Source organism: Pseudophryne corroboree, unplaced genomic scaffold (assembly GCF_028390025.1).
Source record: "Pseudophryne corroboree isolate aPseCor3 unplaced genomic scaffold, aPseCor3.hap2 scaffold_585, whole genome shotgun sequence".
In the NCBI taxonomy this organism is placed as follows: Eukaryota; Metazoa; Chordata; class Amphibia; order Anura; family Myobatrachidae; genus Pseudophryne; species Pseudophryne corroboree.
The window spans coordinates 186,538-213,735 of record NW_026970184.1 but is presented as its reverse complement, the minus strand read 5'-3'; the positions used below and the strand labels follow the sequence as shown (position 1 = coordinate 213,735).

Here is a 27,198-nt window from a genome sequence, read left to right as displayed (position 1 = left end):
TGGGCTCTTTTATTTTTACTTAAAGTACAATAACTTTTATCATTTTAATTTGTTTTAATAGTATATTGACAGCATTGTTTTCTTTAAAAAAATCCACTTAATTTTCTTTACCCTATTACTGAAATGGTAATTGACAAAAACAAACTACATTGTCACCAGAAGAGCAATGCAAAATGTACAAGTGATATATTAAAATCACCTTCCATCTTGAATTTCAGTGATGCATTGGGGCAACAATTTTGTGAGAAACATCTTCACCCATAAAGAAAGATTTTCTTAATTCCTTACCTGTGTGCTGATTAGATATTACCTTGTTTTCACATTAAACAGACTTCCACATGAGAAAGCAGCAAGGATGCAGTGACATTTATGTTTCCTGGTGTCAACCTGTATTATTTCAGTAGACATTGAAATGAGGATGCATCTTGCTGCCTTTCTAATGTAGCAAGTTTAATTCAGTAATAGGTGAAAAAACATTCCTACAAAGGTGTTAATCAGAGACTTGGCTTTGTGGACACTTTTCAGAGAGCAAATTTGTTAGCATAAAAATAAAGTCAGAAAATGAAGAGCTGTTTAATCACTCAATTGGACTTTTCTGCCAGCATAATTTTTTTCTCTGCAACCCACTGCTAAATTGTGCTTCCTAGCTGTTTTTTATAAAATCACTTAATCAAATCTAACTCTGATTACATCAGAGAAGGCCAGGTACCCTACACCATAAGAGGGGGTTTGAAATTTTGACTTGTCCACTTAAAGATCACCAAAATCTGATCACAAGGTCAAAAACATCCCTGGGTGGGATTGAACAACCAACCTTTTGGTTAATAGCCAAACATGCTAACCAATTGCACCACAGAGACACCTCGTAAAAGTACATACTGACAAAGGCTAATAAGCATTCATCTAGAACGTTTCCTAGAAAAACTTTAAAAAGTCAATAATCTGGAGAGTTTTTGTAAGAAACACATTGGTACTTTCCCATGATGAGTGAGTGCTTCAGGATCTCTTGCGCTTACATGAGCAGCAGAGTACTGCAACGGAAGCATGCTGGGCCCATAACCCAGAGGTAGGCAAATTGAAACTATCCTCTGCTATATGCATTGTTTTTTGTTAATTAAAGTAATCCAAAACTGGGATTGATATTTTGGCTCTTTTATTTTTACTTAAAGTACAATAACTTTTACCATTTTAATTTGTTTTAATAGTATATTGACAGTATTGTTTTCTTTCAAAAATCCACTTAATTTTCTTTACCCTATTATTAAAATGGTAATTGACAAAAACAAACTACATTGTCACCAGAAGAGCAGTACAAAATGTACAAGTGATATATTAAAATCATCTTTCCAGCTTGAATTTCAATGATGCTTTGGTGCAACAATTTTGTGAGAAACATCTTCACCCATAAAGAAAGATTTTTTTAATTCCTTACCTGTGTGCTGATTAGATATCACCTTGTTTTCACATTAAACAGACTTCCACATGAGGAAGCAGCAAGGATGCAGTGACGTTTATGTTTCCTGGTGTCAACCTGTTTTATTTCAGTAGACATTGAAATGAGGATGCATCTTGCTGCCTTTCCAATGAAGCAAGTTTAATTCAGTAATAGGTGAAAAACCATTCCTACAAAGGTGTTAATCAGAGACTTGGCTTTGTGGACACTTTTCAGAGAGCAAATGTGTTAGCATAAACATAAAATCAGAAAATGAAGAGCTGTTTAATAACTCAATTGGACTTTTCTGCCAGTATAATTTTTTTTCTCTGCAACCCACTGCTAAATTGTGCTTCCTAGCTGTTTTTTTTATAAAATCACTTAATCAAATCTAACTCTGATTACATCAGAGAAGGCCAGGTACCCTACACCATAAGAGGGGGTTTGAAATTTTGACTTGTCTACTTAAAGATCACCAAAATCTGATTACAAGGTCAATTACATCCCTGGGTGGGATTGAACCACCAACCTTTTGGTTAATAGCCTAACATGCTAACCGATTGCGCCACAGAGACACCTTGCAAAAGTAGATACTGACAAAGGCTAATAAGCATTCATCTAGAACGTTTCCTAGAAAAACTTTAAAAAGTCAATAATCTGGAGAATTTTTGCAAGAAACACATTGGTACTTTCCCATGATGAGTGAGTGCTTCAGGATCTCTTGCATGGGCTATTAACCAAAAGGTTGGTGGTTCAATCCCATATAGGGATGTATTTGACCTTGTGATCAGATTTTGGTGATCTTTAAGTAGACAAGTCAAAATTTCAAACCCCCTCTTATGATGTAGGGTACCTGGCCTTCTCTGACGTAATCAGAGTTAGATTTAATTAAGTGATTTTATAAAAAAAACAGCTAGGAAGCACAATTTAGCAGTGGGTTACAGAGAAAAAAATAACATTTTAAACCTACCGGTAATTTTTTTTTCTCGTAGTCCGTAGAGGATGCTGGGGACTCCGTAAGGACCATGGGGGATAGACGGGCTCCGCAGGAGACATGGGCACTTTAAGAAAGACTTTAGATCTGGGTGTGCACTGGCTCCTCCCTCTATGCCCCTCCTCCAGACCTCAGTTAGAGAAACTGTGCCCAGAGGAGACGGACAGTACGAGGAAAAATATGTGTTCTCCCTGCAGTTGTTGTCCCCAGATGAGAGTTCCCTTGTGCTGCCTCAGTTGAATCTCCTTTACTTGACAGAGATGTGCCTGAGCAGCGGCCCTCCCCAGCCCTATCCCAAATCATACTTATTTTGCATAGGAGATACCATGGTCATGAAGATTGTTCTATTCACTGCATTCTGGGTATGCTGACCCTTGTGATTTCCCCAAATGTGGGAAACTCGACTGCATTATTTGTGGTAGTGGGGGACTGTGTTTGTGCTTTCCTCTGGTCTGCTCTGGTAAAAGTCAGATTTCTTTGTCTCAGATCTTCCTCTAGCCTTGTTCCTCTTTGGAGAGTTCCCTTGTGCTGCCTCAGTTGTATCTCCTTCACTTGACAGGGGGGTGCCCGAGCAGCGACCCTCCCCAACTCTAGCCCAACTCCTACTTACCTGCCAGGTGAGATACTATAATCATGAAGGTGCTTCTCCCAGGGCAAGGCTCACCCATTGCACTCTGGGTGTGCTGCTCCTGCGATTTCCCCAAATGTGGGAAACTTGACTGCATAATTTGTGTTTCCCCTGGTCGGCTCTCGTATAATTCAGATCTCTTTGTCTCAGGTCTCTCTCCAGCCTAGTTTGCTGTCTGTTTCCACTTCTCTTTTCTTGAGCCGCTCCCTTCTATGCCCTTGCGCACTATCCTGACTTCTTCCGTCTGCTTACTTTGTGCAGTGGAAGGCGAACTACAGGTAGTGCTGCAGGGCCCACACCCTTTTACTTGCCTTACAGAGCAGCTCTGGTGCTGTTACAGTTAGTGATGAGCGGGTTCGGTTTCTCGGAATCCGAACCCCCCCGAACTTCAGCCTTTTTACACGGGTCCGAGGCAGACTCGGATCTTCCCGCCTTGCTCGGTTAACCCGAGCGCGCCCAAACGTCATCATCCCGCTGTCGGATTCTCGCGAGGCTCGGATTCTATCGCGAGACTCGGATTCTATATAAGGAGCCGCGCGTTGCCGCCATTTTCACACGTGCATTGAGATTGATAGGGAGAGGACGTGGCTGGCGTCCTCTCCGTTTAGAATAGAAATAGATAGAGAGTGAGAGTGAGGCACTTGATTTACTGGAGCTTAGGAGTACTCAGAGAGTGCAGAGTTTACTAGTGACTGACCAGTGACCACCAGTGCAGTTTTATTATTATTTAATATAATCCGTTCTCTGCCTGAAAAAAAACGATACACAGTGACACAGTATACCATATCTGTGCTCAGCCTCAGTGTGCTGCATCATCTATGTATATCTGACTGTGCTGAGTGCTCACTGCTCACACAGCTTAATTGTGGGGGAGACTGGGGAGCAGTTATAGCAGGAGTACATTAACAGTGCACACTTTTGCTGCCAGAGTGCCACTGCCAGTGTGACTGACCACCCAGTGACCACTGACCACCAGTATATTGTGATTGTCTGCCTGAAAAAGTTAAACACTCGTCGTGTGGTGTTTTTATTCTATAAACGCATTCTGCTGACAGTGTCCAGCAGGTTCGTCATTATATAATATATACCTGTCCTGCAGTAGTGATATATATATATTTTTTATATCATTATCATCCAGTCTATATTAGCAGCAGACGCAGTACGGTAGTCCACGGCTGTAGCTACCTCTGTGTTGGCAGTCGCTCGTCCATCCATAATTGTATACCACCTACCTGTGGTGTTTTTTTTTTTTTTCTATCTTCTTGATACTAGTAGCTTACTTTAGGAGTCTGCAGTGCTGACAGTGTCCAGCAGGTCCGTCATTATATAATATATACCTGTCCGGCTGCAGTAGTGATATATATATATTTTTTTATATCATTATCATCCAGTCTATATTAGCAGCAGACGCAGTACGGTAGTCCACGGCTGTAGCTACCTCTGTGTCGGCAGTCGCTCTTCCATCCATAATTGTATACCACCTACCTGTTGTGTTTTTTTTTTTCTATCTTCTTGATACTAGTAGCTTACTTTAGGAGTCTGCAGTGCTGACAGTGTCCAGCAGGTCCGTCATTATATAATATATACCTGTCCGGCTGCAGTAGTGATATATATATATTTTTTATATCATTATCATCCAGTCTATATTAGCAGCAGACGCAGTACGGTAGTCCACGGCTGTAGCTACCTCTGTGTCGGCAGTCGCTCGTCCATCCATAATTGTATACCACCTACCTGTTGTGTTTTTTTTTTTCTATCTTCTTGATACTAGTTGCTTACTTTAGGAGTCTGCAGTGCTGACAGTGTCCAGCAGGTCCGTCATTATATAATATATACCTGTCCGGCTGCAGTAGTGATATATATATATTTTTTATATCATTATCATCCAGTCTATATTAGCAGCAGACGCAGTACGGTAGTCCACGGCTGTAGCTACCTCTGTGTCGGCAGTCGCTCGTCCATCCATAATTGTATACCACCTACCTGTTTTTTTTTTCTATCTTCTTGATACTAGTAGCTTACTTTAGGAGTCTGCAGTGCTGACAGTGTCCAGCAGGTCCGTCATTATATAATATATACCTGTCCGGCTGCAGTAGTGATATATATATATTTTTTATATCATTATCATCCAGTCTATATTAGCAGCAGACGCAGTACGGTAGTCCACGGCTGTAGCTACCTCTGTGTCGGCAGTCGCTCGTCCATCCATAATTGTATACCACCTACCTGTTGTGTTTTTTTTTCTATCTTCTTGATACTAGTAGCTTACTTTAGGAGTCTGCAGTGCTGACAGTGTCCAGCAGGTCCGTCATTATATAATATATACCTGTCCGGCTGCAGTAGTGATATATATATTTTTTTTATATCATTATCATCCAGTCTATATTAGCAGCAGACGCAGTACGGTAGTCCACGGCTGTAGCTACCTCTGTGTCGGCAGTCGCTCGTCCATCCATAATTGTATACCACCTACCTGTTGTGTTTTTTTTTTTTTATATCTTCTTGATACTAGTAGCTTACTTTAGGAGTCTGCAGTGCTGACAGTGTCCAGCAGGTCCATCATTATATAATATATACCTGTCCGGCTGCAGTAGTGATATATATATATTTTTTATATCATTATCATCCAGTCTATATTAGCAGCAGACGCAGTACGGTAGTCCACGGCTGTAGCTACCTCTGTGTCGGCAGTCGCTCGTCCATCCATAATTGTATACCACCTACCTGTGGTGTTTTTTTTTTTTCTATCTTCTTGATACTAGTAGCTTACTTTAGGAGTCTGCAGTGCTGACAGTGTCCAGCAGGTCCGTCATTATATAATATATACCTGTCCGGCTGCAGTAGTGATATATATATATTTTTTATATCATTATCATCCAGTCTATATTAGCAGCATTCGCAGTACGGTAGTCCACGGCTGTAGCTACCTCTGTGTCGGCAGTCGCTCGTCCATCCATAATTGTATACCACCTACCTGTGGTGTTTTTTTTTTCTATCTTCTTGATACTAGTAGCTTACTTTAGGAGTCTGCAGTGCTGACAGTGTCCAGCAGGTCCGTCATTATATAATATATACCTGTCCGGCTGCAGTAGTGATATATATATATTTTTTTTATCATTATCATCCAGTCTATATTAGCAGCAGACGCAGTACGGTAGTCCACGGCTGTAGCTACCTCTGTGTCGGCAGTCGCTCGTCCATCCATAAGTATACTAGTATCCATCCATCTCCATTGTTTACCTGAGGTGCCTTTTAGTTGTGCCTATTAAAATATGGAGAACAAAAATGTTGAGGTTCCAAAAATAGGGAAAGACCAAAATCGACTTCCACCTCGTGCTGAAGCTGCTGCCACTAGTCATGGCCGAGACGATGAAATGCCATCAACGTCGTCTGCCAAGGCCGATGCCCAATGTCATAGTACAGAGCATGTAAAATCCAAAACACCAAATATCAGTAAAAAAAGGGCTCAAAAATCTAAAATAAAATTGTCGGAGGAGAAGCGTAAACTTGCCAATATGCCATTTACCACACGGAGTGGCAAGGAACGGCTGAGGCCCTGGCCTATGTTCATGGCTAGTGGTTCAGCTTCACATGAGGATGGAAGCACTCAGCCTCTCGCTAGAAAAATGAAAAGACTCAAGCTGGCAAAAGCACAGCAAAGAACTGTGCGTTCTTCGAAATCACAAATCCACAAGGAGAGTCCAATTGTGTCGTTTGCGATGCCTGACCTTCCCAACACTGGACGTGAAGAGCATGCGCCTTCCACCATTTTCACGCCCCCTGCAAGTGCTGGAAGGAGCACCCGCAGTCCAGTTCCTGATAGTCAGATTGAAGATGTCAGTGTTGAAGTACACCAGGATGAGGAGGATATGGGTGTTGCTGGCGCTGGGGAGGAAATTGACCAGGAGGATTCTGATGGTGAGGTGGTTTGTTTAAGTCAGGCACCCGGGGAGACACCTGTTGTCCGTGGGAGGAATAGGGCCATTGACATGCCTGGTGAAAATACCAAAAAAATCAGCTCTTCGGTGTGGAAGTATTTCAACAGAAATGCGGACAACATTTGTCAAGCCGTGTGTTGCCTTTGTCAAGCTGTACTAAGTAGGGGTAAGGACGTTAACCACCTCGGAACATCCTCCCTTATACGTCACCTGCAGCGCATTCATCATAAGTCAGTGACAAGTTCAAAAACTTTGGGCGACAGCGGAAGCAGTCCACTGACCAGTAAATCCCTTCCTCTTGTAACCAAGCTCACGCAAACCACACCACCAACTCCCTCAGTGTCATTTTCCTCCTTCCCCAGGAATGCCAATAGTCCTGCAGGCCATGTCACTGGCAATTCTAAAGAGTCCTCTCCTGCCTGGGATTCCTCCGATGCATCCTTGCGTGTAACGCCTACTGCTGCTGGCGCTGCTGTTGTTGCTGCTGGGAGTCGATGGTCATCCCAGAGGGGAAGTCGTAAGACCACTTTTACTACTTCCACCAAGCAATTGACTGTCCAACAGTCCTTTGCGAGGAAGATGAAATATCACAGCAGTCATCCTGCTGCAAAGCGGATAACTGAGGCCTTGGCATCCTGGGCGGTGAGAAACGTGGTTCCGGTATCCATCATTATTGCATAGCCAACTAGAGACTTGTTGGAGGTACTGTGTCCCCGGTACCAAATACCATCTAGGTTCCATTTCTCTAGGCAGGCGATACCGAAAATGTACACAGACCTCAGAAAAAGACTCACCAGTGTCCTAAAAAATGCAGTTGTACCCAATGTCCACTTAACCACGGACATGTGGACAAGTGGAGCAGGGCAGGCTCAAGACTATATGACTGTGACAGCCCACTGGGTAGATGTATGGACTCCCGCCGCAAGAACAGCAGCGGCAGGCACCAGTAGCAGCATCTCGCAAACGCCAACTCTTTCCTAGGCAGGCTACGCTTTGTATCACCGCTTTCCAGAATACACACACAGCTGAAAACCTCTTACGGCAACTGAGGAAGATCATCGCGGAATCGCTTACCCCAATTGGACTCTCCTGTGGATTTGTGGCATCGGACAACGCCAGCAATATTGTGTGTGCATTAAATCTGGGCAAATTCCAGCACGTCCCATGTTTTGCACATACCTTGAATTTGGTGGTGCAGAATTATTTAAAAAACGAGAGGGGCGTGCAAGAGATGCTGTCGGTGGCCAGAAGAATTGCGGGACACTTTCGGCGTACAGGCACCACGTACAGAAGACTGGAGCACCACCAAAAACGCCTGAACCTGCCCTGCCATCATCTGAAGCAAGAAGTGGTAATGAGGTGGAATTCAACCCTCTATATGCTTCAGAGGTTGGAGGAGCAGCAAAAGGCCATTCAAGCCTATACAACTGAGCACGATATAGGAGGTGGAATGCACCTGTCTCAAGCGCAGTGGAGAATGATTTCAACGTTGTGCAAGGTTCTGCAACCTTTTGAACTTGCCACACGTGAAGTCAGTTCAGACACTGCCAGCCTGAGTCAGGTCATTCCCCTCATCAGGCTTTTGCAGAAGAAGCTGGAGACATTGAAGGAGGAGCTAACACAGAGCGATTCCGCTAGGCATGTGGGACTTGTGGATGGAGCCCTTAATTCTCTTAACAAGGATTCACGGGTGGTCAATCTGTTGAAATCAGAGCACTACATTTTGGCCACCGTGCTCGATCCTAGATTTAAAACCTACCTTGGATCTCTCTTTCCGGCAGACACAAGTCTGCTGGGGTTCAAAGAACTGCTGGTGACAAAATTGTCAAGTCAAGCGGAACGCGACCTGTCAACATCTCCTCCTTCACATTCTCCCGCAACTGGGGGTGCGAGGAAAAGGCTCAGAATTCCGAGCCCACCCGCTGGCGGTGATGCAGGGCAGTCTGGAGCGACTGCTGATGCTGACATCTGGTCCGGACTGAAGGACCTGACAACGATTACGGACATGTCGTCTACTGTCACTGCATATGATTCTCTCCCCATTGAAAGAATGGTGGAGGATTATATGAGTGACCGCATCCAAGTAGGCACGTCAGACAGTCCGTACTTATACTGGCAGGAAAAAGAGGCAATTTGGAGGCCCTTGCACAAACTGGCTTTATTCTACCTAAGTTGCCCTCCCACAAGTGTGTACTCCGAAAGAGTGTTTAGTGCCGCCGCTCACCTTGTCAGCAATCGGCGTACGAGGTTACATCCAGAAAATGTGGAGAAGATGATGTTCATTAAAATGAATTATAATCAATTCCTCCGTGGAGACATTCACCAGCAGCAATTGCCTCCACAAAGTACACAGGGAGCTGAGATGGTGGATTCCAGTGGGGACGAATTGATAATCTGTGAGGAGGGGGATGTACACGGTGATATATCGGAGGATGATGATGAGGTGGACATCTTGCCTCTGTAGAGCCAGTTTGTGCAAGGAGAGATTAATTGCTTCTTTTTTGGTGGGGGTCCAAACCAACCCGTCATTTCAGTCACAGTCGTGTGGCAGACCCTGTCACTGAAATGATGGGTTTGTTAAAGTGTGCATGTCCTGTTTTGTTTATACAACATAAGGGTGGGTGGGAGGGCCCAAGGACAATTCCATCTTGCACCTCTTTTTTCTTTCATTTTTCTTTGCGTCATGTGCTGTTTGGGGAGTAGTTTTTGGAAGGGCCATCCTGCGTAACACTGCAGTGCCACTCCTAGATGGGCCAGGTGTTTGTGTCGGCCACTAGGGTCGCTTATCTTAGTCACACAGCTACCTCATTGCGCATCTTTTTTTTCTTCTTTGCGTCATGTGCTGTTTGGGGAGTAGTTTTTTGAAGGGCCATCCTGCGTGACACTGCAGTGCCACTCCTAGATGGGCCAGGTGTTTGTGTCGGCCACTAGGGTCGCTTAGCTTAGTCACACAGCTACCTCATTGCGCCTCTTTTTTTCTTTGCGTCATGTGCTGTTTGGGGAGTGTTTTTTGGAAGGGCCATCCTGCGTGACACTGCAGTGCCACTCCTAGATGGGCCAGGTGTTTGTGTCGGCCACTAGGGTCGCTTAGCTTACTCACACAGCAGCTACCTCATTGCGCCTCTTTTCTTCTTTGCGTCATGTGCTGTTTGGGGAGTAGTTTTTTGAAGGGCCATCCTGCGTGACACTACAGTGCCACTCCAAGATGGGTCAGGTGTTTGTGTCGGCCACTTGGGTCGCTGAGCTTAGTCATCCAGCGACCTCGGTGCAAATTTTAGGACTAAAAATAATATTGTGAGGTGTGAAGTGTTCAGAATAGACTGAAAATGAGTGGAAATTATGGTTATTGAGGTTAATAATACTTTGGGATCAAAATGACCCCCAAATTCTATGATTTAAGCTGTTTTTTAGGGTTTTTTGAAAAAAAACACCCGAATCCAAAACACACCCGAATCCGACAAAAAAAATTCGGTGAGGTTTTGCCAAAACGCGTTCGAACCCAAAACACGGCCGCGGAACCGAACCCAAAACCAAAACACAAAACCCGAAAAATTTCCGGTGCTCATCACTAGTTACAGTGCCCAGCTGCTGCAAGAAATCAGCGTGAATGCTTCAGGGGCTGGGGCATGGCCAACATGAGCCCCACACCAAAGGAGGGTGGGGGTGTTTAATGCGAACTAGGGGTCATCCAAGCACCGCAAAAGGCCGCCATGCCCTGCATGCCCCTTTTCTCTTTTCATATGCAGATGAGGGTTCCAGCCAACTTTGGCCCACTGCTTGGATGACATCACCGTATGCAAATCCGTCTGCTGCAGACCTTCCCCCAGGAATGCTTGTACTAGTTGTTGCATATGGTTTGATATTTAATGGTGCTTCAGTATTAGGCAGCCTTCCGCCCTCCCATGTTCATCTGAAAAGATGTGTTCTCCCTGCAGTTGTTGTCCCCAGACGAGAGTTCCCTTGTGCTTCCTCAGTTGAATCTCCTTAACTTGACGTGGGAGGGGCTGCCCGAGCAGCCACCCTCCCCAGCCCTATCCCAACTCATACTTATTTTGCATATGAGATCTCTTGATCATGAAGATTGTTCTCACAGGGTGAGGTTCATCCATTATATTTTAAAATAGGAAGGTACAAATTACATATTTGAATTGCATCTATGTGCTGGTTTCAAATGTCCCCCCCCCCCTTCCTTTCTCAATTGTGCCCGTCAGCAGCTATTCTAAGGTTGCTGCCAATGGGTGTGACACATTAATTTCTTCTGTGGGGTACACTGGACTCCACAAGGATTCACATTGGGGTGTAGAGTAGGATCTTGATCTGAGGCACCAACCGGCTCAAAGCTTTTGACTGTTCCCAAGATGCTCAGCGCATCCTCCTCTATAACCCCGCTTCCATGAACAGGGAGCTCAGTTTGTAGTTGGTGCCTTCAGTAGCAGGCCACTTAACAGGGGCCTGCCTCAGGCAGCATATTCTTAGCTATTCATTTTGACAAGAAAAGAAGAACTTGTTTTATGAGAATCTACAAGGGCTGCAGCAGGCTAGGTCTAATAGACATCTTTACTGCAGCTTCATCACTCCCAGCGGTGCTGTATACTCCCGTGCCCTGGTTGCTGGGTCACTGCAGCGGAGGCTCCGGTTTCTTCCTAAGGTCAGTCACACACACACCGCCCTTCCGGATCACGAGGCCGCTGATGAAGGGGAGCGTGGCCGTAGGGGGTGGGCCATGTGCGCACTGGCGTGGACACTGATTACTGGGCAGCCGCTCCACTAGCCACCAGGTACAGTTAAGGAGCACAGGTCTGGGGTTTTTTCTCCTATATTAACCCAATTTTGTACTGCCCGCAGCGCATTGTGATAGGTAATAGGGCCTGATTCAGGTTGGATTGCAATCACAATAAGCGATCCAACTGCAAAAATTGCTAAGAGCATACGCATGTGCCTGCATTTTCTGCGGCACCCCGCAGAGAATGCGATCACCTCTGCCTGTCAATCGGGGCGGGGGGGGGGAGAGGGGGGTCAGCAACACTCCATTTCCAAGTCAGGGATGGAGCGGTGCAGGGGCAAGGCTTGAAAATGGGGTCTGCAACGGAGGAGACACAGGGGGCGTGGTCACAGCGGCTGTATGACATCACATTCAGCCGCTGTGATCACAAAAATGGTGGCGGCTTCCTGCGCGCACATACAGTCTACACCAGCAGGAGGCTACACCATTTTTTATGATCACGCTGAACTGCAGTGCGACTGCAATTACAGCATGGTCAAGAAGGGAGGCGTCATGCTGGGTGGCCATGCCCTGTCACTGTGCAGGAGCCAGCGCCGCTCACACACTAGTCCCCGGGTGCAGCCCCCAACCCCCGGGACACCCGGAGCAACAAAATGTAGATTCAGGCCACCAGGCCACGCCCCTACCTATGAAACCATGCCTCCTTTTTACCATTGCGCTGCTTATCTGCGCGCACTGCATTACAATCTCCCTCGCCACCTCTCTGGGTGTCACCAGTGATAGTGACACCTCTGCCATGCTTGTAGCAGCTGGTCCTAAGATCTACGCCTCAAGCCCTGAGTCCCTGAGTGTTTGCCCTTGTGACTTGTTGATCACGAACTCCACGTGGTTTACACTGGTCCGAGGCAGGCTCGGTTGTTCCCGCCTGACTCGGAAAACCTGAACAAGGGAAAATGTCATCATCCCGCTGTCGGATTCTCGCGAGATTCGGATTCCATATAAAGAGCTGCGCGTTGCCGCCATTTTTACTCGTGCATTGAAGAGAGAGCGGAGAGGACGTGGCTATGTTCTCTCAGTGGAAATCTCAATATCAGTGCTCAGTATCAGTGGTTACTTATTGCTGCTCAGTAATACTAGTAGTGTGTCTCTCCTGCTCAGTGTCAGTTCTCAGTAGTATCCTCATCAGTGCTCAGTATCACTGCTCATTGTCTTGTGCTGCATTGTGGTGCTCAGCATACTACAGTACATTACTAATAGTCCAGTGCTGCATCTTGCTGCTCAGTGTCAGTTCTAGTATCCTCATCAGTGCTCACTATCACTGCTCATTGCATTGTGGTGTTCTGTATACTACAGTAACATAGTAATATAGTAACATAGTTTTTGAGGTTGAATAGAGGCAAATTGGCCATCGTGTTCAACCTGTTTTAAGTTGTGATGATTCTACATACTTGCTGAATAATGTTTTATGACTAGTTAGCTACTATAACTCATGTTACCCCCGGATTAACCATGTTGATATTTTAAGTATTATAACCTTGGATAGCTTTTTCATTCAGAAATGTATCCATTCCTTTTTTAAATCTAATTACAGAGTCCGCCATTACCACCTTCCCTGGCAGGGAATTCCACATCCTGATTGCCCTAACAGTGAAGAACCCTTTCCTCCATTGCGTTCTGAACTTTCCTCCAGTCGCAGCAAGTGACCACGTGTTCTTTTAATAAATAATTCCTCTGATAACTCTTTGTTATGTATCTTTACATATTTGAAGATATTAATAATATCTCCTCTTAGGCACCTCTTTTCTAGTGTATACATATTCAGCCTAGTAAGTCTTTCCTTATAGTCCAGTACTTTTAGGCCTTTAATCAATTTAGCCTTCAGGATCTCTTGCACTTCCATGAGCAGCAGAGTAGTGCAATGGAAGCATGCTGGGTCCATAACCCAGAGGTCGATTGATCGAAACTATCCTCTGCTATGTGCATTTTTTTTTTTATAATTAAAGTAATCAAAAACTGGGATTGATATTTTGGCTCTTTTATTTTTACTTAAAGTACAATAACTTTTATCATTTTAATTTGTTTTAATAGTATATTGACAGCATTGTTTTCTTTAAAAAATCCACTTAATTTTCTTTACCCTATTACTGAAATGGTAATTGACAAAAACAAACTACATTGTCACCAGAAGAGCAATGCAAAATGTACAAGTGATATATTAAAATCATCTTCCATCTTGAATTTCAATGATGCATTGGGACAACAATTTTGTGAGAAACATCTTCACCCATAAAGAAAGATTTTCTTAATTCCTTACCTGTGTGCTGATTAGATATTACCTTGTTTTCACATTAAACAGACTTCCACATGAGAAAGCAGCAAGGATGCAGTGACATTTATGTTTCCTGGTGTCAACCTGTATTATTTCAGTAGACATTGAAATGAGGATGCATCTTGCTGCCTTTCTAATGTAGCAAGTTTAATTCAGTAATAGGTGAAAAACCATTCCTACAAAGGTGTTAATCAGAGACTTGGCTTTGTGGACACTTTTCAGAGAGCAAATTTGAATTTGTTAGCATAAAAATAAAGTCAGAAAATGAAGAGCTGTTTAATCACTCAATTGGACTTTTCTGCCAGCATAATTTTTTTTCTCTGCAACCCACTGCTAAATTGTGCTTCCTAGCTGTTTTTTATAAAATCACTTAATCAAATCTAACTCTGATTACATCAGAGAAGGCCAGGTACCCTACACCATAAGAGGGGGATTGAAATTTTGACTTGTCTACTTAAAGATCACCAAAATCTGATCACAAGGTCAAAAACATCCCTGGGTGGGATTGAACCACCAACCTTTTGGTTAATAGCAAAACATGCTAACCGATTGCACCACAGAGACACCTCGTAAAAGTACATACTGACAAAGGCTAATAAGCATTCATCTAGAACGTTTCCTAGAAAAACTTTAAAAAGTCAATAATCTGGAGAGTTTTTGTAAGAAACACATTGGTACTTTCCCATGATGAGTGAGTGCTTCAGGATCTCTTGCACTTACATGAGCAGCAGAGTACTGCAACGGAAGCATGCTGGGCCCATAACCCAGAGGTAGGCAGATTGAAACTATCCTCTGCTATATGCATTGTTTTTTGTTAATTAAAGTAATCCAAAACTGGGATTGATATTTTGGCTCTTTTATTTTTACTTAAAGTACAATAACTTTTACCATTTTAATTTGTTTTAATAGTATATTGACAGTATTGTTTTCTTTCAAAAATCCACTTAATTTTCTTTACCCTATTATTAAAATGGTAATTGACAAAAACAAACTACATTGTCACCAGAAGAGCAGTACAAAATGTACAAGTGATATATTAAAATCATCTTTCCAGCTTGAATTTCAATGATGCTTTGGTGCAACAATTTTGTGAGAAACATCTTCACCCATAAAGAAAGATTTTCTTAATTCCTTACCTGTGTGCTGATTAGATATCACCTTGTTTTCACATTAAACAGACTTCCACATGAGGAAGCAGCAAGGATGCAGTGACGTTTATGTTTCCTGGTGTCAACCTGTATTATTTCAGTAGACATTGAAATGAGGATGCATCTTGCTGCCTTTCCAATGAAGCAAGTTTAATTCAGTAATAGGTGAAAAACCATTCCTACAAAGGTGTTAATCAGAGACTTGGCTTTGTGGACACTTTTCAGAGAGCAAATTTGTTAGCATAAACATAAAATCAGAAAATGAAGAGCTGTTTAATCACTCAATTGGACTTTTCTGCCTGTATAATTTTTTTTCTCTGCAACCCACTGCTAAATTGTGCTTCCTAGCTGTTTTTTTTATAAAATCACTTAATCAAATCTAACTCTGATTACATCAGAGAAGGCCAGGTACCCTACACCATAAGAGGGGGTTTGAAATTTTGACTTGTCTACTTAAAGATCACCAAAATCTAATTACAAGGTCAATTACATCCCTGGGTGGGATTGAACCACCAACCTTTTGGTTGCTAACCGATTGCGCCACAGAGACACCTTGCAAAAGTAGATACTGACAAAGGCTAATAAGCATTCATCTAGAACGTTTCCTAGAAAAACTTTAAAAAGTCAATAATCTGGAGAATTTTTGTAAGAAACACATTGGTACTTTCCCATGATGAGTGAGTGCTTCAGGATCTCTTGCACTTACATGGGCTATTAACCAAAAGGTTGGTGGTTCAATCCCACCCAGGGACGTATTTGACCTTGTGATCAGATTTTGGTGATCTTTAAGTAGACAAGTCAAAATTTCAAACCCCCTCTTATGGTGTAGGGTACCTGGCCTTCTCTGACGTAATCAGAGTTAGATTTAATTAAGTGATTTTATAAAAAAACAGCTAGGAAGCACAATTTAGCAGTGGGTTGCAGAGAAAAAAATAAAATTTTAAACCTACCGGTAATTTTTTTTTCTCGTAGTCCGTAGAGGATGCTGGGGACTCTGTAAGGACCATGGGGGATAGACGGGCTCCGCAGGAGACATGGGCACTATAAGAAAGACTTTAGATCTGGGTGTGCACTGGCTCCTCCCTCTATGCCCCTCCTCCAGACCTCAGTTAGAGAAACTGTGCCCAGAGGAGACGGACAGTACGAGGAAAAATATGTGTTCTCCCTGCAGTTGTTGTCCCCAGATGAGAGTTCCCTTGTGCTGCCTCAGTTGAATCTCCTTTACTTGACAGAGATGTGCCTGAGCAGCAGCCCTCCCCAGCCCTATCCCAAATCATACTTATTTTGCATAGGAGATACCATGGTCATGAAGATTGTTCTATTTACTGCATTCTGGGTATGCTGACCCTTGTGATTTCCCCAAATGTGGGAAACTCGACTGCATTATTTGTGGTAGTGGGGGACTGTGTTTGTGCTTTCCTCTGGTCAGCTCTGGTAAAAGTCAGATTTCTTTGTCTCAGATCTTCCTCTAGCCTTGTTCCTCTTTGGAGAGTTCCCTTGTGCTGCCTCAGTTGGATCTCCTTCACTTGATAGGGGGGTGCCCGAGCAGCGACCCTCCCCAACTCTAGCCCAACTCCTACTTACCTGCCAGGTGAGATACTATAATCATGAAGGTGCTTCTCCCAGGGCAAGGCTCACCCATTGCACTCTGGGTGTGCTGCTCCTGCGATTTCCCCAAATGTAGGAAACTTGACTGCATAATTTGTGTTTCCCCTGGTCGGTTCTCGTATAATTCAGATCTCTTTGTCTCAGGTCTCTCTCCAGCTTAGTTTGCTGTCTGTTTCCACTTCTCTTTTCTTGAGCCGCTCCCTTCTATGCCCTTGCGCACTATCCTGACTTCTTCCGTCTGCTTACTTTGTGCAGTGGAAGGCGAACTACAGGTAGTGCTGCAGGGCCCACACCCTTTTACTTGCCTTACAGAGCAGCTCTGGTGCTGTTACAGTGCCCAGCTGCTGCAAGAAATCAGCTTGAATGCTTCAGGGGCTGGGGCATAGCCAACATGAGCCCCACACCGAAGGAGGGTGGAGGTGTTTAATGCGAACTAGGGGTCATCCAAGCGCCGTAAAAGGCCGCCATGCCCTGCACGCCCCTTTTCTCTTTTCATATGCAGACGAGGGTTGAAGCCAACTTTGACCCACTGCTTGGATGACATCACCATATGCAAATCCATCTGCTGCAGCCTTTCCCCAGAAATGCTTGCACTAGTTGTTGCATTTGGTTTGTTGTTTGGGGGTGCTTCAGTATTAGGCAGCCTTCTGCCCTCCCATGTTCATCTGAAAATATGTGTTCTCCCTGCAGTTGTTGTCCCCAGATGAGAGTTCCTTTGTGCTGCCTCAGTTGAATCTCCTTTACTTGACAGAGATGTGCCTGAGCAGCGGCCCTCCCCAGCCCTATCCCAAATCATACTTATTTTGCATAGGAGATACCATGGTCATGAAGATTGTTCTCACAGGGTGACGTTCATTCATTGCATTCTGGGTATGCTGACCCCTGTGATTTCCCCAAATGTGGGAAACTCGACTGCATTATTTGTGGTAGTGGGGGACTGTGTTTGTGCTTTCCTCTGGTCAGCTCTGGTAAAAGTCAGATTTCTTTGTCTCAGATCTTCCTCTAACCTTGTTCTTCTTTCGAGAGTTCCCTTGTGCTGCCTCAGTTGGATCTCCTTCACTTGACAGGGAGGTGCCCGAGCAGCGACCCTACTCAGCTCTAGCCCAACTCCTACTTACCTGCCAGGTGAGATAAAAGGTGCTTTTCCCAGGGCATGGCTCACCCATTGCACTCTGGGTGTGCTGCCCCTGTGATTTCCCCAAATGTGGGAAACTTGACTGCATAATTTGTGTTTCCCCTGGTCGGCTCTCGTAAAATTCAGAACTCATTGTCTCAGGTCTCTCTCCAGCGTAGTTTGCTGTCTGTTTCCACTTCTCTTTTCTTGAGCCGCTCCCTTCTATGCCCTTGCGCACTATCCTGACTTCTCCCGTCTGCTTACTTTGTGCCTTCCAACGCACAATGCAAACTACAGGTAGTGCTGCAGGGCCCACACCCTTTTACTTGCCTTACAGAGCAGCTCTGGAGCTGTTACAGTGCTCAGCTGCTGCAAGAAATCAGCTTGAATGCTTCAGGGGCTGGGGCATAGCCAACATGAGCCCCACACCGAAGGAGGGTGGAGGTGTTTAATGCAAACCTAGTGGTCATCCAAGCACCGCAAAAGGCCGCCATGCCCTGCCCTTTTCTATTTTCATATGCAGACGAGGGTTGAAGCCAACTTTGACCCACTGCTTGGATGACAATAAGTATGATTTGGGATAGGCTAGAGGAAGATCTGAGACAAAGAAATTTGACTTTTTACCAGAGCTGACCAGAGGAAAGCACAAACACAGTCCCCCACTACCACAAATAATGCAGTCGAGTTTCCCATATTTGGGGAAATCACAGGGGTCAGCATACCCAGAATGCAATGAATGAACCGCACCCTGGGAAATCAATCTTCATGACCATGGTATCTCCTATGCAAAATAAGTATGATTTGGGATAGGGCTGGGGAGGGCTGCTGCTCAGGCACATCTGTGTCAAGTAAAGGAGATTCAACTGAGGCAGCACAAGGGAACTCTCATCTGGGGACAACAACTGCAGGGAGAACACATATTTTTAGATGAACATGGGAGGGCAGAAGGCTGCCTAATACTGAAGCACCCCCAAACAACAAACCAAATGCAACAACTAGTGCAAGCATTCCTGGGGGAAGGCGTGCAGCAGATGTATTTGCATATGGTGATGTCATCCAAGCAGTGGGTCAAAGTTGGATTCAACCCTCATCTGCATATGAAAAGAGAAAAGGGGCGTGCAGGGCATGGCGGCCTTTTGCGGCCCTTGGATGACCCCTAGTTCACATTAAACAGCCCCACCCTCCTTCGTGTGGGGCTCATGTTGGCCATGCCCCAGCCCCTGAAGCATTCAAGCTGATTTCTTGCAGCAGCTGGGCACTGTAACAGCTCCAGAGCTGCTCTGTAAGGCAAGTAAAAGGGTGTGGGCCCTGCAGCACTACCTGTAGTTCGCATTGTGCGTTGGAAGGCACAAAGTAAGCAGACGGGAGAAGTCAGGATAGTGCGCAAGGGCATAGAAGGGAGCGGCTCAAGAAAAGAGAAGTGGAAACAGACAGCAAACTAGGCTGGAGAGAGACCTGAGACAATAAGATCTGAATTATACGAGAGCCGACCAGGGGAAACACAAATTATGCAGTCAAGTTTCCCACATTTGGGGAAATCGCAGGAGCAGCACACCCAGAGTGCAATGGGTGAGCCTTGCCCTGGGAGATGCACCTTCATGATCATAGTATCTCACCTGGCAGGTAAGTAGGAGTTGGGCTAGAGCTGGGGAGGGTCGCTGCTCGGGCACCCCCCTGTCAAGTGAAGGAGATCCAACTGAGGCAGCACAAGGAAACTCTCGAAAGAAGAACAAGGCTAGAGGAAGATCTGAGACAAATAAATCTGACTTTTACCAGAGCTGACCAGAGGAAAGCACAAACACAGTCCCCCACTACCACAAATAATACAGTCGAGTTTCCCACATTTGAGGAAATCATAGGGGTCAGCATACCCAGAATGCAATGAATGAACCTCACTCTGGGAGAACAATCTTCATGACCATGGTATCTCCTATGCAAAATAAGTATGATTTGGGATAGGGCTGGGGAGGGCCGCTGCTCAGGCACATCTCTGTCAAGTAAAGGAGATTCAACTGAGGCAGCACAAGGGAACTCTCATCTGGGGACAACAACTGCAGGGAGAACACATATTTTCAGATGAACATGGGAGGGCAGTAAGCTGCCTAATACTGAAGCACCCCCAAACAACAAACCAAATGCAACAACTAGTGCTAGCATTCCTGGGGGAAGGCCTGCAGCAGATGGATTTGCATATGGTGATGTCATCCAAGCAGTGGGTCAAAGTTGGCTTCAACCCTCGTCTGCATATGAAAAGAGAAAAGGGGTGTGCAGGGCATGGCGGCCTTTTGCGGCGCTTGGATGACCCCTAGTTCGCATTAAACACCTCCAACCTCCTTCGGTGTGGGGCTCATGTTGGCTATGCCTTAGCCCCTGAAGCATTCAAGCTGATTTCTTGCAGCAGCTGGGCACTGTAACAGCTCCAGAGCTGCTCTGTAAGGCAAGTAAAAGGGTGTGGGACCTGCAGCACTACCTGTAGTTCGCATTGTGCGTTGGAAGGCACAAAGTAAGCAGACGGGAGAAGTCAGGATAGTGCGCAAGGGCATAGAAGGGAGCGGCTCAAGAAAAGAGAAGTGGAAACACACAGCAAACTAGGCTGGAGAGAGACCTGAGACAAAGAGATCGGAATTATATGACAGCCGACCAGAGGAAACACAAATTATGCAGTCAAGTGTCCCACATTTGGGGAAATCACAGGAGCAGCACACCCAGAGTGCAATGGGGGAGCCTTTCCCTGGGATGAGCACCTTCCTGATCATAGTATCTCACCTGGCAGGTAAGTAGGAGTTGGGCTAGAGCTGGGGAGGGTCGCTGCTCGGGCACCCCCCTGTCAAGTGAAGGAGATCCAACTGAGGCAGCACAAGGGAACTCTCGAAAGAAGAACAAGGCTAGAGGAAGATCTGAGACAAAGAAATCTGACTTTTACCAGAGCTGACCAGAGGAAAGCACAAACACAGTCCCCCACTACCACAAATAATGCAGTCGAGTTTCCCACATTTGGGGAAATCACAGGGGTCAGCATACCCAGAATGCAATGAATGAACCTCACCCTGGGAGAACAATCTTCATGACCATGGTATCTCCTATGCAAAATAAGTATGATTTGGGATAGGGCTGGGGAGGGCCGCTGCTCAGGCACATCTCTGTCAAGTAAAGGAGATTCAACTGAGGCAGAACAAGGGAACTCTCATCTGGGGACAACAACTGCAGGGAGAACACATATTTTCAGATGAACATGGGAGGGCAGAAGGCTGCCTAATACTGAAGCACCCCCAAACAACAAACCAAATGCAACAACTAGTACAAGCATTCCTGGGGGAAGGTCTGCAGAAGACGGATTTGCATATGGTGATGTCATCCAAGCAGTGGGCCAAAGTTGGCTTCAACCCTCATCTGCATATGAAAAGAGAAAAGGGGTATGCAGGGCATGGCAGCCTTTTGCGGCACTTGGATGACCCCTAGTTCACATTAAACACCCCCACCCTCCTTCGGTTTGGGGCTCATGTTGGCCATGCCCCAGCCCCTGAAGCATTCAAGCTGATTTCTTGCAGCAGCTGGGCACTGTAACAGCTCCAGAGCTGCTCTATAAGGCAGGTAAAAGGGTGTGGGCCCTGCAGCACTACCTGTAGTTTGTATTGTGCATTGGAAGGCACAAAGTAAGCAGACGGGAGGAGAAGTCAGGATAGTGCACAAGGGTATAGAAGGGAGGAGCTCAAGAAAAAAGAAGTGGAAACAGACAGCAAACTAGGCTGGAGAGAGACCTGAGACAAAGAGATCTGAATTATATGAGAGCCGACCAGGGGAAACATAAATTATGCAGTCAAGTTTCCCACATTTGGGGAAATCGCAGGGGCAGCACACCCAGAGTGCAATGGGTGAGCCTTGCCCTGGGAGAAGCACTTTCATGATCATAGTATCTCACCTGGCAGGTAAGTAGGAGTTGGGCTAGAGCTGGGGAGGGTCGCTGCTCGGGCACCCCCCTGTCAAGTGAAGGAGATCTAACTGAGGCAGCACAAGGGAACTCTCGAAAGAAGAACAAGGCTAGAGGAAGATCTGAGACAAAGAAATCTGTCTTTTACCAGAGCTGACCAGAAGAAAGCACAAACACAGTTCCCCACTACCACAAACAATGCAGTCGAGTTTCCCACATTTGGGGAAATCACAGGGGTCAGCATACACAGAATGCAATGAATGAACCTCACCCTGGGCCGCTGCTCAGGCACATCTCTGTCAAGTAAAGGAGATTCAACTGAGGCAGCACAAGGGAACTCTCATCTGGTTTGTTGTTTGGGGGTGCTTCAGTATTAGGCAGCCTTCTGCCCTCCCATGTTCATCTGAAAATATGTGTTCTCCCTGCAGTTGTTGTCCCGAGGTGAGAGTTCCCTTGTGCTGCCTCAGTTGAATCTCCTTTACTTGACAGAGATGTGCCTGAGCAGCGGCCCTCCCCAGCCCTATCCCAAATCATACTTATTTTGCATAGGAGATACCATGGTCATGAAGATTGTTCTCCCAGGGTGAGGTTCATTCATTGCATTCTGGGTATGCTGACCCCTGTGATTTCCCCAAATGTGGGAAACTCGACTGCATTATTTGTGGTAGTGGGGGACTGTGTTTGTGCTTTCTTCTGGTCAGCTCTGGTAAAAGTCAGATTTCTTTGTCTCAGATCTTCCTCTAGCCTTGTTCTTCTTTCGAGAGTTCCCTTGTGCTGCCTCAGTCAGATCTCCTTCACTTGACAGGGGGGTGCCCGAGCAGCGACCCTCCCCAGCTCTAGCCCAACTCCTACTTACCTGCCAGGTGAGATACTATGATCATGAAGGTGCTTCTCCCAGGGCAAGGCTCACCCATTGCACACTGGGTGTGCTGCCCCTGCGATTTCCCCAAATGTGGGAAACTTGACTGCATAATTTGTGTTTCCCCTGGTCGGCTCTTGTATAATTCAGATCTCTTTGTCTCAGGTCTCTCTCCAGCCTAGTTTGCTATCTGTTTCCACTTCTTTTTTCTTGAGGCCCTCCCTTCTATACCCTTGTGCACTATCCTGACTTCTCCTCCCGTCTGCTTACTTTGTGCCTTCCAACGCACAATGCAAACTACAGGTAGTGCTGCAGGGCCCACACCCTTTTACCTGCCTTACAGAGCAGCTCTGGAGCTGTTACAGTGCCCAGCTGCTGCAAGAAATCAGCTTGAATGCTTCAGGGGCTGGGGCATGGCCAACATGAGCTCCACACCGAATGAGGGTGGGGGTGTTTAATGTGAACTAGGGGTCATCAATGCGCCGCAAAAGGCCGCCATGCCCTGCATACCCCTTTTCTCTTTTCATATGCAGATGAGGGTTGAAGCCAACTTTGGCCCACTGCTTGGATGACATCACCATATGCAAATCCGTCTTCTGCAGACCTTCCCCCAGGAATGCTTGTACTAGTTGTTGCATTTGGTTTGTTGTTTGGGGGTGCTTTAGTATTAGGCAGCCTTCTGCCCTCCCATGTTCATCTGAAAATATGTGTTCTCCCTGCAGTTGTTGTCCCCAGATGAGAGTTCCCTTGTGCTGCCTCAGTTGAATCTCCTTTACTTGACAGAGATGTGCCTGAGCAGCGGCCCTCCCCAGCCCTATCCCAAATCATACTTATTTTGCATAGGAGATACCATGGTCATGAAGATTGTTCTATTCACTGCATTCTGGGTATGCTGACCCTTGTGATTTCCCCAAATGTGGGAAACTCGACTGCATTATTTGTGGTAGTGGGGGACTGTGTTTGTGCTTTCCTCTGGTCAGCTCTGGTAAAAGTCAGATTTCTTTGTCTCAGATCTTCCTCTAGCCTTGTTCCTCTTACGAGAGTTCCCTTGTGCTGCCTCAGTTGGATCTCCTTCACTTGACAGGGGGGTGCCCGAGCAGCGACCCTCCCCAACTCTAGCCCAACTCCTACTTACCTGCCAGGTGAGATACTATAATCGTGAAGGTGCTTCTCCCAGGGCAAGGCTCACCCATTGCACTCTGGGTGTGCTGCTCCTGCGATTTCCCCAAATGTGGGAAACTTGACTGCATAATTTGTGTTTCCCCTGGTCGGCTCTCGTATAATTCAGATCTCTTTGTCTCAGGTCTCTCTCCAGCCTAGTTTGCTGTCTGTTTCCACTTCTCTTTTCTTGAGCCGCTCCCTTCTATGCCCTTGCGCACTATCCTGACTTCTTCCGTCTGCTTTCTTTGTGCAGTGGAAGGTGAACTACAGGTAGTGCTGCAGGGCCCACACCCTTTTACTTGCCTTACAGAGCAGCTCTGGTGCTGTTACAGTGCCCAGCTGCTGCAAGAAATCAGCTTGAATGCTTCAGGGTCTGGGGCATAGCCAACATGAGCCCCACACCGAAGGAGGGTGGAGGTGTTTAATGCGAACTAGGGGTCATCCAAGCGCCGTAAAAGGCCGCCATGCCCTGCACGCCCCTTTTCTCTTTTCATATGCAGACGAGGAATGAAGCCAACTTTGACCCACTGCTTGGATGACATCACCATATGCAAATCCATCTGCTGCAGCCTTTACGCAGGAATGCTTGCACTAGTTGTTGCATTTGGTTTGTTGTTTGGGGGTGCTTCAGTATTAGGCAGCCTTCTGCCCTCCAATGTTCATCTGAAAATATGTGTTCTCCCTGCAGTTGTTGTCCCCAGATGAGAGTTCCTTTGTGCTGCCTCAGTTGAATCTCCTTTACTTGACAGAGATGTGCCTGAGCAGCGGCCCTCCCCAGCCCTATCCCAAATCATACTTATTTTGCATAGGAGATACCATGGTCATGAAGATTGTTCTCCCAGGGTGACGTTCATTCATTGCATTCTGGGTATGCTGACCCCTGTGATTTCCCCAAATATGGGAAACTCGACTGCATTATTTGTGGTAGTGGGGGACTGTGTTTGTGCTTTCCTCTGGTCAGCTCTGGTAAAAGTCAGATTTCTTTGTCTCAGATCTTCCTCTAGCCTTGTTCTTCTTTGGAGAGTTCCCTTGTGCTGCCTCAGTTGGATCTCCTTCACTTGACAGGGGGGTGCCCGAGCAGAGACCCTACTCAGCTCTAGCCCAACTCCTACTTACCTGCCAGGTGAGATAAAAGGTGCTTCTCCCAGGGCAAGGCTCACCCATTGCACTCTGGGTGTGCTGCCCCTGTGATTTCCCCAAATGTGGGAAACTTGACTGCATAATTTGTGTTTCCCCTGGTCGGCTCTCGTATAATTCAGATCTCTTTGTCTCAGGTCTCTCTCCAGCCTAGTTTGCTGTCTGTTTCCACTTCTCTTTTCTTGAGCCGCTCCCTTCTATGCCCTTGCACACTATCCTGACTTCTCCAGTCTGCTTACTTTGTGCCTTCCAACGCACAATGCGAACTACAGGTAGTGCTGCAGGGCCCACACCCTTTTACTTGCCTTACAGAGCAGCTCTGGAGCTGTTACAGTGCTCAGCTGCTGCAAGAAATCAGCTTGAATGCTTCAGGCGCTGGGGCATAGCCAACATGAGCCCCACACCGAAGGAGGGTGGAGGTGTTTAATGCAAACTAGTGGTCATCCTAGCACCGCAATAGCCCGCCATGCCCTGCACGCCCCTTTTCTATTTTCATATGCAGACGAGGGTTGAAGCCAACTTTGACCCACTGCTTGGATGACAATAAGTATGATTTGGGATAGGCTAGAGGAAGATCTGAGACAAAGAAATTTGACTTTTACCAGAGCTGACCAGAAGAAAGCACAAACACAGTCCCCCACTACCACAAATAATGCAGTCGAGTTTCCCATATTTGGGGAAATCACAGGGGTCAGCATACCCAGAATGCAATGAATGAACCGCACCCTGGGAAAACAATATTCATGACCATGGTATCTCCTATGCAAAATAAGTATGATTTGGGATAGGGCTGGGGAGGGCCGCTGCTCAGGCACATCTCTGTCAAGTAAAGGAGATTCAACTGAGGCAGCATAAGGGAACTCTCATCTGGGGACAACAACTGCAGGGAGAACACATATTTTCAGATGAACATGGGAGGGCAGAAGGCTGCCTAATACTGAAGCACCCCCAAACAACAAACCAAATGCAACAACTAGTGCAAGCATTCCTGGGGGAAGGCCTGCAGCAGATGTATTTGCATATGGTGATGTCATCCAAGCAGTGGGTCAAAGTTGGATTCAACCCTCATCTGCATATGAAAAGAGAAAAGGGGCGTGCAGGGCATGGCGGCCTTTTGCGGCGCTTGGATGACCCCTAGTTCGCATTAAACACCTCCACCCTCCTTCGGTGTGGGGCTCATGTTGGCTATGCCCCAGCCCCTGAAGCATTCAAGCTGATTTCTTGCAGCAGCTGGGCACTGTAACAGCTCCAGAGCTGCTCTGTAAGGCAAGTAAAACGGTGTGGGCCCTGCAGCACTACCTGTAGTTCGCCTTCCACTGCACAAAGTAAGCAGACGGAAGAAGTCAGGATAGTGCGCAAGGGCATAGAAGGGAGCGGCTCAAGAAAAAAGAAGTGGAAACAGACAGCAAACTAGGCTGGAGAGAGACCTGAGACAAAGAGATCTGAATTATACGAGAGCCGACCAGGGGAAACACAAATTATGCAGTCAAGTTTCCCACATTTGGGGAAATCGCAGGAGCAGCACACCCAGAGTGCAATGGGTGAGCCTTGCCCTGGGAGAAGCACCTTCATGATTATAGTATCTCACCTGGCAGGTAAGTAGGAGTTGGGCTAGAGTTGGGGAGGGTCGCTGCTCGGGCACCCCCCTGTCAAGTGAAGGAGATCCAACTGAGGCAGCACAAGGGAACTCTCGAAAGAGGAACAAGGCTAGAGGAAGATCTGAGACAAAGAAATCTGACTTTTACCAGAGCTGACCAGAGGAAAGCACAAACACATTCCCCCACTACCACAAATAATGCAGTCGAGTTTCCCACATTTGGGGAAATCACAAGGGTTAGCATACCCAGAATGCAGTGAATAGAACAATCTTCATGACCATGGTACCTCCTATGCAAAATAAGTATGATTTGGGATAGGGCTGGGGAGGGCCGCTGCTCAGGCACATCTCTGTCAAGTAAAGGAGATTCAACTGAGGCAGCACAAGGGAACTCTCATCTGGGGACAACACCTGCAGGGAGAACACATATTTTCAGATGAACATGGGAGGGCAGAAGGCTGCCTAATACTGAAGCACCCCCAAACAACAAACCAAATGCAACAACTAGTGCAAGCATTCCTGGGGGAAGGCCTGCAGCAGATGGATTTGCATATGGTCATGTCATCCAAGCAGTGGGTCAAAGTTGGCTGGAACCCTCATCT

General features: G+C 46.2%; 13 non-coding genes and 9 pseudogenes across 13 annotated transcripts; 12 read left to right on the top strand and 10 right to left on the bottom strand.

Annotated features, from left to right (window-relative positions):
* Nucleotides 1-2,727: 2,727 nt before the first annotated feature.
* LOC135034755 (U1 spliceosomal RNA) lies at nt 2,728-2,876 on the top strand (annotated as a pseudogene).
* A 152-nt stretch (nt 2,877-3,028) lies between these two features.
* On the top strand, nt 3,029-3,191 carry LOC135034690 (U1 spliceosomal RNA). Its single transcript, XR_010229845.1, has one exon. It is a non-coding gene; the product is annotated as a U1 spliceosomal RNA (small nuclear RNA).
* A 13,276-nt stretch (nt 3,192-16,467) lies between these two features.
* Nucleotides 16,468-16,616, top strand: LOC135034760 (U1 spliceosomal RNA; annotated as a pseudogene).
* A 152-nt stretch (nt 16,617-16,768) lies between these two features.
* On the top strand, nt 16,769-16,931 carry LOC135034709 (U1 spliceosomal RNA). The gene has a single exon (XR_010229862.1). It is a non-coding gene; the product is annotated as a U1 spliceosomal RNA (small nuclear RNA).
* Nucleotides 16,932-17,594: 663 nt separating this feature from the next.
* On the top strand, nt 17,595-17,758 carry LOC135034653 (U1 spliceosomal RNA). Its single transcript, XR_010229811.1, has one exon. It is a non-coding gene; the product is annotated as a U1 spliceosomal RNA (small nuclear RNA).
* Nucleotides 17,759-17,910: 152 nt separating this feature from the next.
* On the top strand, nt 17,911-18,042 carry LOC135034763 (U1 spliceosomal RNA; annotated as a pseudogene).
* A 506-nt stretch (nt 18,043-18,548) lies between these two features.
* On the bottom strand, nt 18,549-18,712 carry LOC135034813 (U1 spliceosomal RNA). The gene has a single exon (XR_010229941.1). It is a non-coding gene; the product is annotated as a U1 spliceosomal RNA (small nuclear RNA).
* A 670-nt stretch (nt 18,713-19,382) lies between these two features.
* On the bottom strand, nt 19,383-19,545 carry LOC135034691 (U1 spliceosomal RNA). Its single transcript, XR_010229846.1, has one exon. It is a non-coding gene; the product is annotated as a U1 spliceosomal RNA (small nuclear RNA).
* Nucleotides 19,546-19,697: 152 nt separating this feature from the next.
* Nucleotides 19,698-19,861, bottom strand: LOC135034656 (U1 spliceosomal RNA). The gene has a single exon (XR_010229814.1). It is a non-coding gene; the product is annotated as a U1 spliceosomal RNA (small nuclear RNA).
* A 680-nt stretch (nt 19,862-20,541) lies between these two features.
* LOC135034749 (U1 spliceosomal RNA) lies at nt 20,542-20,695 on the bottom strand (annotated as a pseudogene).
* A 152-nt stretch (nt 20,696-20,847) lies between these two features.
* On the bottom strand, nt 20,848-21,011 carry LOC135034708 (U1 spliceosomal RNA). Its single transcript, XR_010229861.1, has one exon. It is a non-coding gene; the product is annotated as a U1 spliceosomal RNA (small nuclear RNA).
* A 695-nt stretch (nt 21,012-21,706) lies between these two features.
* Nucleotides 21,707-21,848, bottom strand: LOC135034703 (U1 spliceosomal RNA; annotated as a pseudogene).
* Nucleotides 21,849-22,000: 152 nt separating this feature from the next.
* LOC135034751 (U1 spliceosomal RNA) lies at nt 22,001-22,153 on the bottom strand (annotated as a pseudogene).
* A 221-nt stretch (nt 22,154-22,374) lies between these two features.
* Nucleotides 22,375-22,538, top strand: LOC135034785 (U1 spliceosomal RNA). Its single transcript, XR_010229915.1, has one exon. It is a non-coding gene; the product is annotated as a U1 spliceosomal RNA (small nuclear RNA).
* Nucleotides 22,539-22,690: 152 nt separating this feature from the next.
* Nucleotides 22,691-22,853, top strand: LOC135034687 (U1 spliceosomal RNA). The gene has a single exon (XR_010229843.1). It is a non-coding gene; the product is annotated as a U1 spliceosomal RNA (small nuclear RNA).
* Nucleotides 22,854-23,527: 674 nt separating this feature from the next.
* On the top strand, nt 23,528-23,676 carry LOC135034753 (U1 spliceosomal RNA; annotated as a pseudogene).
* Nucleotides 23,677-23,828: 152 nt separating this feature from the next.
* On the top strand, nt 23,829-23,991 carry LOC135034729 (U1 spliceosomal RNA). The gene has a single exon (XR_010229879.1). It is a non-coding gene; the product is annotated as a U1 spliceosomal RNA (small nuclear RNA).
* Nucleotides 23,992-24,654: 663 nt separating this feature from the next.
* LOC135034805 (U1 spliceosomal RNA) lies at nt 24,655-24,818 on the top strand. Its single transcript, XR_010229934.1, has one exon. It is a non-coding gene; the product is annotated as a U1 spliceosomal RNA (small nuclear RNA).
* A 152-nt stretch (nt 24,819-24,970) lies between these two features.
* Nucleotides 24,971-25,123, top strand: LOC135034759 (U1 spliceosomal RNA; annotated as a pseudogene).
* Nucleotides 25,124-25,611: 488 nt separating this feature from the next.
* LOC135034646 (U1 spliceosomal RNA) lies at nt 25,612-25,775 on the bottom strand. The gene has a single exon (XR_010229805.1). It is a non-coding gene; the product is annotated as a U1 spliceosomal RNA (small nuclear RNA).
* A 664-nt stretch (nt 25,776-26,439) lies between these two features.
* Nucleotides 26,440-26,602, bottom strand: LOC135034688 (U1 spliceosomal RNA). The gene has a single exon (XR_010229844.1). It is a non-coding gene; the product is annotated as a U1 spliceosomal RNA (small nuclear RNA).
* Nucleotides 26,603-26,754: 152 nt separating this feature from the next.
* Nucleotides 26,755-26,903, bottom strand: LOC135034761 (U1 spliceosomal RNA; annotated as a pseudogene).
* Between the last annotated feature and the right edge of the window lie 295 nt (nt 26,904-27,198).